Source organism: Bufo bufo, chromosome 3 (genome assembly GCF_905171765.1).
Source record: "Bufo bufo chromosome 3, aBufBuf1.1, whole genome shotgun sequence".
NCBI classification, from domain to species: domain Eukaryota; kingdom Metazoa; phylum Chordata; class Amphibia; order Anura; family Bufonidae; genus Bufo; species Bufo bufo.
In genome coordinates, this window is record NC_053391.1 from 647,276,055 (window position 1) to 647,286,078 (window position 10,024).

Here is a 10,024-nt window from a genome sequence, read left to right on the forward strand (position 1 = left end):
CCCTGATCACCCCCTTGTCATTGATTACCCCCCTGTCATTGATCACCCCCCTGTAAAGCTCCATTCAGATGTCCGCATGATTTTTACGGATCCACTGATAGATGGATCGGATCCGCAAAACGCATCCGGACGTCTGAATGAAGCCTTACAGGGGCGTGATCAATGACTGTGGTGATCACCCCATATAGACTCCCTGATCACCCCCCTGTCATTGATTACCCCCCTGTCATTGATTACCCCCCTGTAAAGCTCCATTCAGACGTCCGCATGATTTTTACGGATCCACTGATAGATGGATCGGATCCGCAAAACGCATCCGGACGTCTGAATGAAGCCTTACAGGGGCATGATCAATGACTGTGGTGATCACCCCATATAGACTCCCTGATCACCCCCCTGTAAAGCTCCATTCAGATGTCCGCATGATTTTTACGGATGCACTGATAGATGGATCCGATCCGCAAAACGCATCCGGACGTCTGAATGAAGCCTTACAGGGGCATGATCAATGACTGTGGTGATCACCCCATATAGACTCCCTGATCACCCCCCTGTAAAGCTCCATTCAGATGTCCGCATGATTTTTACGGATGCACTGATAGATGGATCCGATCCGCAAAACGCATCCGGACGTCTGAATGAAGCCTTACAGGGGCATGATCAATGACTGTGGTGATCACCCCCCTGTCATTGATTACCCCCCTGTAAAGCTCCATTCAGATGTCCGCATGATTTTTACGGATGCACTCATAGATGGATCCGATCCGCAAAACGCATCCGGACGTCTGAATAAAGCCTTACAGGGGCATGATCAATGACTGTGGTGATCACCCCCCTGTCATTGATTACCCCCCTGTAAAGCTCCATTCAGATGTCCGCATGAATTTTACGGATGCACTGATAGATGGATCCGATCCGCAAAACGCATCCGGACGTCTGAATGAAGCCTTACAGGGGCATGATCAATGACTGTGGTGATCACCCCATATAGACTCCCTGATCACCCCCCTGTCATTGATTACCCCCCTGTCATTGATTACCCCCCTGTCATTGATCACCCCCCTGTCATTGATCACCCCTCTGTAAGGCTCCATTCAGACATTTTTTTGGCCCAAGTTAGCGGAATTTTTATTTTTTTTTCTTACAAAGTCTCATATTCCACTAACTTGTGTCAAAAAATAAAATCTCACATGAACTCACCATACCCCTCACGGAAACCAAATGCGTAAAATTTTTTAGACATTTATATTCCAGACTTCTTCTCACGCTTTAGGGCCCCTAGAATGCCAGGGCAGTATAAATACCCCACATGTGACCCCATTTCGGAAAGAAGACACCCCCAGGTATTCCGTGAGGGGCATATTGAGTCCATGAAAGATTGAAATTTTTGTCCCAAGTTAGCGGAACGGGAGACTTTGTGAGAAAAAAATTAAAAATATCAATTTCCGCTAACTTGTGCCAAAAAAAAAAAATTTCTATGAACTCGCCATGCCCCTCATTGAATACCTTGGGGTGTCTTTCCAAAATGGGGTCACATGTGGGGTATTTATACTGCCCTGGCATTCTAGGGGCCCCAAAGCGTGAGAAGAAGTCTGGTATCCAAATGTCTAAAAATGCCCTCCTAAAAAGGAATTTGGGCCCCTTTGCGCATCTAGGCTGCAAAAAAGTGTCACACATCTGGTATCACCGTACTCAGGAGAAGGTGGGGAATGTGTTTTGGGGTGTCATTTTACATATACCCATGCTGGGTGAGAGAAATATCAAATGCCAACTTTGTATAAAAAAATGGGAAAAGTTGTCTTTTGCCAAGATATTTCTCTCACCCAGCAAGGGTATATGTAAAATGACACCCCAAAACACATTCCCCAACTTCTCCTGAATACGGCGATACCACATGTGTGACACTTTTTTGCACCCTAGGTGGGCAAAGGGGCCCACATTCCAAAGAGCACCTTTAGGATTTCACAGGTCATTTACCTACTTACCACACATTAGGGCCCCTGGAAAATGCCAGGGCAGTATAACTACCCCACAAGTGACCCCATTTTGGAAAGAAGACACCCCAAGGTATTCCGTGAGGGGCATGGCGAGTTCCTAGAATTTTTTATTTTTTGTCACAAGTTAGTGGAAAATGCTGATTTTTTTTTTTTTTTTTCATACAAAGTCTCATATTCCACTAACTTGTGACAAAAAATAAAAACTTCCATGAACTCACTATGCCCATCAGCGAATACCTTGGGGTCTCTTCTTTCCAAAATGGGGTCACTTGTGGGGTAGTTATACTGCCCTGGCATTCTAGGGGCCCAAATGTGTGGTAAGGAGTTTGAAATCAAATTCTGTAAAAAATGACCTGTGAAATCCGAAAGGTGCTCTTTGGAATATGGGCCCCTTTGCCCACCTAGGCTGCAAAAAAGTGTCACACATCTGGTATTGCCGTACTCAGGAGAGGTGGGGAATGTGTTTTGGGGTGTCATTTTACATATACCCATGCTGGGTGAGAGAAATATCTTGGCAAAAGACAACTTTTCCCATTTTTTTATACAAAGTTGGCATTTGACCAAGATATTTATCTCACCCAGCATGGGTATATGTAAAAAGACACCCCAAAACACATTCCCCACCTTCTCCTGAGTACGGAGATACCAGATGTGTGACACTTTTTTGCAGCCTAGGTGGGCAAAGGGGCCCATATTCCAAAGAGCACCTTTCGGATTTCACAGGTCATTTTTTACAGAATTTGATTTCAAACTCCTTACCACACATTTGGGCCCCTAAAATGCCAGGGCAGTATAACTACCCCACAAGTGACCCCATTTTGGAAAGAAGAGACCCCAAGGTATTTCGTGATGGGCATAGTGAGTTCATAGAAGTTTTTATTTTTTGTCACAAGTTAGTGGAATATGAGACTTTGTAAGAAAAAAAATAAAAAAATCATCATTTTCCGCTAACTTGTGACAAAAAATAAAAAGTTCTATGAACTCACTATGCCCATCAGCGAATACCTTAGGGTGTGTACTTTCCGAAATGGGGTCATTTGTGGGGTGTTTGTACTGTCTGGCCATTGTAGAACCTCAGGAAACACGACAGGTGCTCAGAAAGTCAGAGCTGCTTCAAAAAGCGGAAATTCACATTTTTGTACCATAGTTTGTAAACGCTATAACTTTTACCCAAACCATTTTTTTTTTACCCAAACATTTTTTTTTTATCAAAGACATGTAGAACTATAAATTTAGAGCAAAATTTCTATATGGATCTAGTTTTTTTTGCAAAATTTTACAACTGAAAGTGAAAAATGTCATTTTTTTGCAAAAAAAAAGCTCATCTGAACTGCTTTGGATTGACCTCAACCAGCTAACAACTTAACTGCCTAACTTAGGTCTGAGCTAAGCTATATATACACACTGACACTGCTCCATCTTGTGGAGAAACCAGTCTAGTGCACCCTGACTAGGCCTGTGTAAAGGATATTTGCATATAGAATCACATTGTGACATGGAGAATAGGACAGGAGATAAAATACAAAATACAGGCATATCACATGACATTAATACATGATAAAAGCACATTTGCGGTGCCCACGGTCACGTGAGTGGGACACTGCAGAGGCAGGGTCTCATGGATTTCAGATAGCTTTTGCTACGTATTTACCACGGATATCATCCTATATGGATGAAATCTGCAGAGAACCTTATGTTCTCTTCTGGGTGGAAATCTTTTTTGCAGCGTGTGGATTTGACTAAATCTCATCCACTTTGCTTTTATTGTACGTTCACATCCACACCTGCCAGAAATTGGAGCAGGCAGTTCTGCCTAAAAAAATGCAACAAAACGAGCAACAAAAACCACGTGTACGATGTGCGCTTTTTCCATGGAAAAGCCAGAGGACTTTTCCCTCTCCATTTCAAAGGGTGAAATCCGCTGGGGAAAACTGCAGCATAAACTGACATGCAGCAGATTTCAAATTCGATCTGTCCGATCCAATCAACTGAAAGAGGGGACCCTGTGTCCCCTTCATTGTTTACCCAGGAACAGCACCTTCAATTCGGTTCTGGTTGCGTAACATACTGTAGCTCACAGAGCTCAATCTCTTTCAAGTGCATGGGACTGATCTGCAGTACCACACACAGCCACAACCGTATGTATGGTGCTGTTCCTGGGTAAATAAAGGCACCCGGTGGTCCAGCTGGAGTGCCCTGCACTTTTGCATTGAAGTCGGATAGGCCATCAATATCGCAGTTTGCGTAAACGACATAAGAACTAATGGATGGCTACGAGGCATTCTAAAGGATACAATGTGTCATTGCCCCTGACAAGAAGCGTGACTACACTTGAATTGTCTTGTGTTGCATTGTTAAGGTAACTGTATTAAGGAAAGTTTTTACTTTGGTGATATATTGTTTCCAATGGGATTAAAATGATAGAGAGAATAGGTAAATAGCAGAAAAGCATGGAACTTTGTAGCTGCTGATAATTGCAGGCCTGTCAGCCTGGCTGATGATGCCACAGGTCCCTCTGTCATGTCATGTGACCTTTAGAATATGGTGATGTCACAGGACCCTTTGTGACATCATGCAACAGTTAGGTTTAGAACTCTGCAACCTGAACGGCAGCCATATTTCTTCATCGTTTGACTGGTGAAGGCGACTTTTTCTAGTGCTTGGCAAATTTTTTAAATACAAGACCAGAAAAGAAGGACTGTTAGCCAAACCGTTCCAAGTGTCATCCCGGAACGTGCTGAAGGCAGACAGGACCTTCCTTAGCCTAACATAACATCTAGGGGCTGAATATGGAGACTTCCAGGAATCTTCCAAAGAAAAGGAAGAGGAAGAGAAAGAGGAGAGTTCAGCCGCCAAATAAGAGGAGGAGAATAGTAACACCGGAGAGGGCAAATGATGGCGGCAAAGAAAAAATGATCAAGGCTTCAAAAAGACCTGGAAGCCCTATACAGGAGAGTATCCAGAGAAAGAGGAAGAGGGGAGAAAAGATGGGGGAAAAAGCTGATGACAGACCCAGCATGTCCTACAATACTGACATGGAACAGCTGTCAGGTGAGTGCAGATCTAAGTTTCCTAGAGCCAATACCCCCTAATGTACGAATTCATGGAATTCTCCACTTTTGGAGAACCCTAATTATGACCAAGATTATGAATTCCTTTCTTTGCTACCCCCTAATGTAGTTACATTGTATTGTAATGGCAAAAATATAGAAATATTAAATCTTACGGTATCTCTCCTGTCTCCACCAGGGACAATCCCAGCAGACGCCCCCATCCTTGTGACTGGACTGGAAAGCTTCACCTTCCATAAAATCCTTGGAGAGGGTGGTTATGGTAAAGTGAGTATTAGGAATTCTTGGGACTTCTTCCTCATGTGTGTCATGTGTGTCGCAGTAATATCACTCTAGGGATGTCAACGCTTCATGTCTTCTCATCAGGTCTCATGGCAAGACAGGCCTTTCTTCCAGTTCTAATGCTCTGTCTCCTACAGGTCATGCTGGCCACACATCCCGCCTGCCAACAACAACTGGCAGTGAAGCTGGTGAAGAAGAGGGTCCTGCTTCAGGACTTTAAAGACACTGTCCTGATTGAGCGACAGGTCCTGGAGGTGACTGGGAAGAGTCCATTGTTTACCCATGCTTATGCCACCTTCCAGACCAAGGTAAGAGTCTGATCCATTATCGAGGCTTGATCAGTGGGTTAGCTATACCGATCCCAACTGAGGAGGCTGCAGGACCTTTACTATAATATTTTAGAAACCTGGATCATATTTTCTGTCTTTTATCATAGGACTATGCCTTCTTCATCATGGAGTTTCTTAGCGGAGGAGATCTAAGTGGCCTCATGAGAGCCAACGCCCTATTCACCGTTCCAGTCACCAGGTAAGACAGAACATGGATATATTAGATAAAACTGACGATTGCTGTCAGGAACATGCAGCTTTGTGTCGATATTAGTCTGGTAGTTTAATAGGTGAAATGTTGATATTCTTTCTTTTTGCCATCAGATTTATGGCAGCTGAGATCATCTGTGGGCTGCAGTTTCTCCACACCAGAGGCATCATACACAGGGACATAAAACCAGCCAATATCTTAATGAACAGCGCCGGTCACTTGAAGATCGCCGATTTTGGTCTTGCCGTGATGAACATCTTTGGGGATAAGAAGATCTCAGAATATGCCGGAACTCTTAGATACATGGCTCCTGAGGTGAGGAATCATCGACTGCACATGCTACTGAGCTGTTTCTTTCTACAGGGCTGGACAGCTGCATGACTTCTGCTGGCCTGAACAATGTTCTAACTCTTATTGTCTGCTGGATGTTTTCACAGATTCTTCTACGGAAGCCCTACAACACGGCAGTGGACTGGTTCTCAGCTGGTGTGATGATATATGAGATGGCTACTGGCAAATATCCATTCAATGCCGGTATACTGCCTGAAACAATCGAAAAGTCACTGATCAATGATGTTCCCAACTACCCAAAAGGGCTCAACCCCCAAGCTAGAGACCTTATAGTGGGGGTGAGTAGAAAGACACATAGCAGTAATACAGCGGCTAAATATTATGAAAATGAGGACATTGAAAATCAGGGATAGCATTGCAACGTGTGATGGAATGAATGTCTTTATTCTACATTTTTCCAGCTCTTAAACAAGTCACCAGAGAGTCGCCAGTTAGCGGTAGATAACATCAGGGAACATCCGTTTTTCATGGAAATTAACTGGACAGATATAGAGGGAGCAGGAGCTCGTCCACCATTCCAACTAGGACCAGTAAGTAAATGATCCAGAGAAGATGTGGCTAGTAGTACAGTTCCATTGTGTTCCTTCTTTATCAACACCGCTTTTGGTATGTTCTCTCCATAGCCACCAGTGATGACATTGACAAAAATCGATGACATCCTGTCCTCCACCGAAGCCAATAAGTCACCAATGGCTGAAAGAGATCAACAACTGTTCTGTGGATTCACATTTGCCAATGAGAACTGGCAGGTCGTAAAGCCAATTAAAGAACCTTTCATACGACCACGCAGGTGAGTCATTGTAGCTGAGAGGGGAATACGGATGGGGATTATTGGAGATTCCCTGTGAATCTGTGCAGTGTGGATTCCATTCACTGGCTTATAGTCTGCTCATGGGTGGACAGAGCAAACTTGAAGGTGGTTACCATTTTGCAAGGCTATTTCATTTCATTTCCAACCTGTTTTAATTTTTTCTTGGTAGAACGTTTGGCAGATTTGTGAGAGAGACCATCCGCAGGTTCTGGAGGAAGATGAAAAACTGGAAGTAAAGAGCTCCACTCTGTATACAGATGTCCCCAGTAGATCAGTGGCTGAAAAACATCATGTTCCAGCAGAGCCTCTTGCTGACATCATAAACAGCAGAAAAACCAACCAACACTTGCTGTCCTTGTATGAGCCTCAGATTCCAAACTCTGACCTCTATCTGCTCTCCTGACTACTCATCGGTACTGTGCCACACCAGTCCTTGTTCCTCAGCTTCATTTCCAGCTGCCACTAGAAGTAACCTGAGGGCTGTGACCTGCAGTCTAGCATGCAGCCAAGAAGCTATGGAGTCGATGAAGATTCTTCCAAGAATCAATGACTTGACCACCAGCGCTTCTAGTCGACAAGTTGCCTCTTGTGCCCAAAGGGAAGGGTGGTCCTTAGGCCATGGTTCCCTAGAGGTTTCCTCCACAGGGGGTTTTTCCTTTCCTGCGTGCCAATGGATCTTAACATCGACAAGAAAATGGCGACTTGTTAGACTTTGCCCTCAGTGGAGATCACACCATCCACTAGTGGTACAGAGGGACAGAAAAGGACATCTACCACCAATAAACAGTACCATTCACCATCATGTGGTTGTAGCTTATTTATGTTTTATCCAACAAGTCCCGCATGCATATTAGGGCAAGAGCCATCTATGTACTGTACTATGGATTGCTATTTATCCTGTAGTTGGGGGAAATCTGAAGGCACTTTCATTAGATGTTGTCTTTTTTAGGTGGTACTCCCCAGTTGCATGCGTTGAATTGTATTTTGTTACTGATGTTCAGTGTAGAAGCTGCATGGAAAAGATCTGCTACAAAACTGTCTTGTTTGCCCAGAGTCTAAAACAGGCTGTAAGGCCCAGACTCCCTGCCCACATATTCAAGCCATTTCTTGGATATCCATGTCAAGACATGGCATGATGAACTGTGTACTTATAGTTGAATAAATTGGAAAACCATCTGAGAAATAAAACCCCTAGAGAGGAGGTTATAGTATCCATTCCCATATTAAAATTAGCCATGCGAGTTTTTAGCTGATGTTTCTGCTCAGTCTGTCCCTTTTATAGCCCATGATGAAGCATTGAAATCAGAGCATTAAATAAAAAGCGTAAAAACTTTCAGAAACCGGCAGACAAAAATAAACGTTTAGGTTAGATAGGCTACGCCACCTAACCTCAGCTTGATCCCTGTTCTGTCTGCCCTGGTTTGTAAACAGTCAAAGTACAGTGCAGAGGTAGTCATATAAAAGATTACACCTTCACTGGTTACTAGAGACTAGAAAACCTCAAAGCTCGGGCAAGAGGGTGGATCCAAAGCCCAGCTAAATAGGGAGGCTGATCAGCTCCTTAGTCATCAGCTGGACAGGGAGCAAAAGGGAAGGATTTACTATGGCAGTGCTGAAACGAAGTTCCCAGAGTACTAGACCCAATACACAAAGGGAGTGCGGAGCAACGCCTGCACCTGCGCGGGACAGCAGGACAGCGGTGGACTCAGACCACCAGCCTAACAGGTTTCTTTACTGAAGAATTAAAATGCAAACAGTTCAGGAAAGGTCATACTTGCAATGGACCAGCTGATGTTACACAGAAATCCAGTATCCTCAGTGTTACGGATATTTTACACTCCAGCTGAGTAAATCCGTACAGCGTCTCCCGAAAACCAAGTAAATCCGAAGGTGAATTTGTGAATATATAGCTCCCAATCCCCCACAAACAGGATCCAGGACTTCAGAGAACCGGCTTGACGACTGAGCCACAAACCCTGGGCCACCAGCCTTTGGCCAGAGAGCCAGCTTTCTGAGAGAGAGACAGAGAGGAGCGGGGGGAAGGGGGGGGGGGTTGACAGCTAGCTCAAGTCTCAGACCGAAGAAGTCAGTTCTGTGCTTTGCCTGTGTTGACTTGTACTGAGTTCCTCCAGTAAAGAAGCACACTGGTTTACTGCAAACATTGACTCTCTGGAGTTATTTCCCATTGGGGTGCACCATGCCTTACCAGCAGCAACATATGGTGACTAGAGATGGCCTTGCGGTTCGCCTGGGCGGTCGTTTCGCGGCGAAGTTTGCGTGTTTCGCGATTTGCCAAACATGCAAATATATGGAGATATTCGCGCCCCCCATATTCTTTTACATTGTGAAGAACTTTTACCCATGACACATCCATCAGGTGGTACAGGACAGCCAATTAAGACGTTTCAGCACATGGACATACCCCCTACCTTATAAGCAAAGTAAATAATATTTTCCAAACCGATTGTGTAACATCCTAAAGTATGTCACTAAACTCTTCGCTACAACATGTTAGGTATATGCATATTGTCATCTGGTATAAGTTTGCATCGCTCTCTTCATAATGTGCATTTTCTAGGCCTGTATTGTATATTTGCTGTAATTCTCAATGTACACCAATAGGTGGCAGCAATATGTAAGCAGACCATGGTTAGTTAATATATCTAGACTGGAATAGACCATTCCAGGCTAGCTCCCCCCTTTCTGAGGAGGAGTGGAATGTTCCCACATCCTACTTCAGGGGGAGGAAGGAAAGTTCTAGGCAGTGTGAGCCACCCCCCTGCTGGGGTAGGCTGTGTTAGTAGGAGCTCCCAGAAACAGGGACCCCAAACAAGGATCCAAGCCTCGGCTGAGGCCCCAGATCAACCTTCCCAGCCTGAGTCCCTTACCTCAGCTGGTAGACCAGGAAAGCAGCCCTTCACAAGACGTATAGATCTCCAGGAAGAAACCACCATACCCTGCGAGCAGTCCTG

At 44.5% G+C, this 10,024-nt stretch overlaps 2 long non-coding RNA genes across 2 annotated transcripts; both read left to right on the forward strand.

Moving 5' to 3' along the window:
• Window positions 1-5,829: 5,829 nt before the first annotated feature.
• LOC120994175 lies at window positions 5,830-6,413 on the forward strand. The gene is made up of 3 exons (XR_005777347.1): window positions 5,830-5,878; window positions 6,015-6,205; window positions 6,328-6,413. It is a non-coding gene; the product is annotated as an uncharacterized LOC120994175 (long non-coding RNA).
• A 313-nt stretch (window positions 6,414-6,726) lies between these two features.
• LOC120994176 lies at window positions 6,727-7,257 on the forward strand. The gene is made up of 3 exons (XR_005777348.1): window positions 6,727-6,771; window positions 6,865-7,031; window positions 7,222-7,257. It is a non-coding gene; the product is annotated as an uncharacterized LOC120994176 (long non-coding RNA).
• Window positions 7,258-10,024: the final 2,767 nt, after the last annotated feature.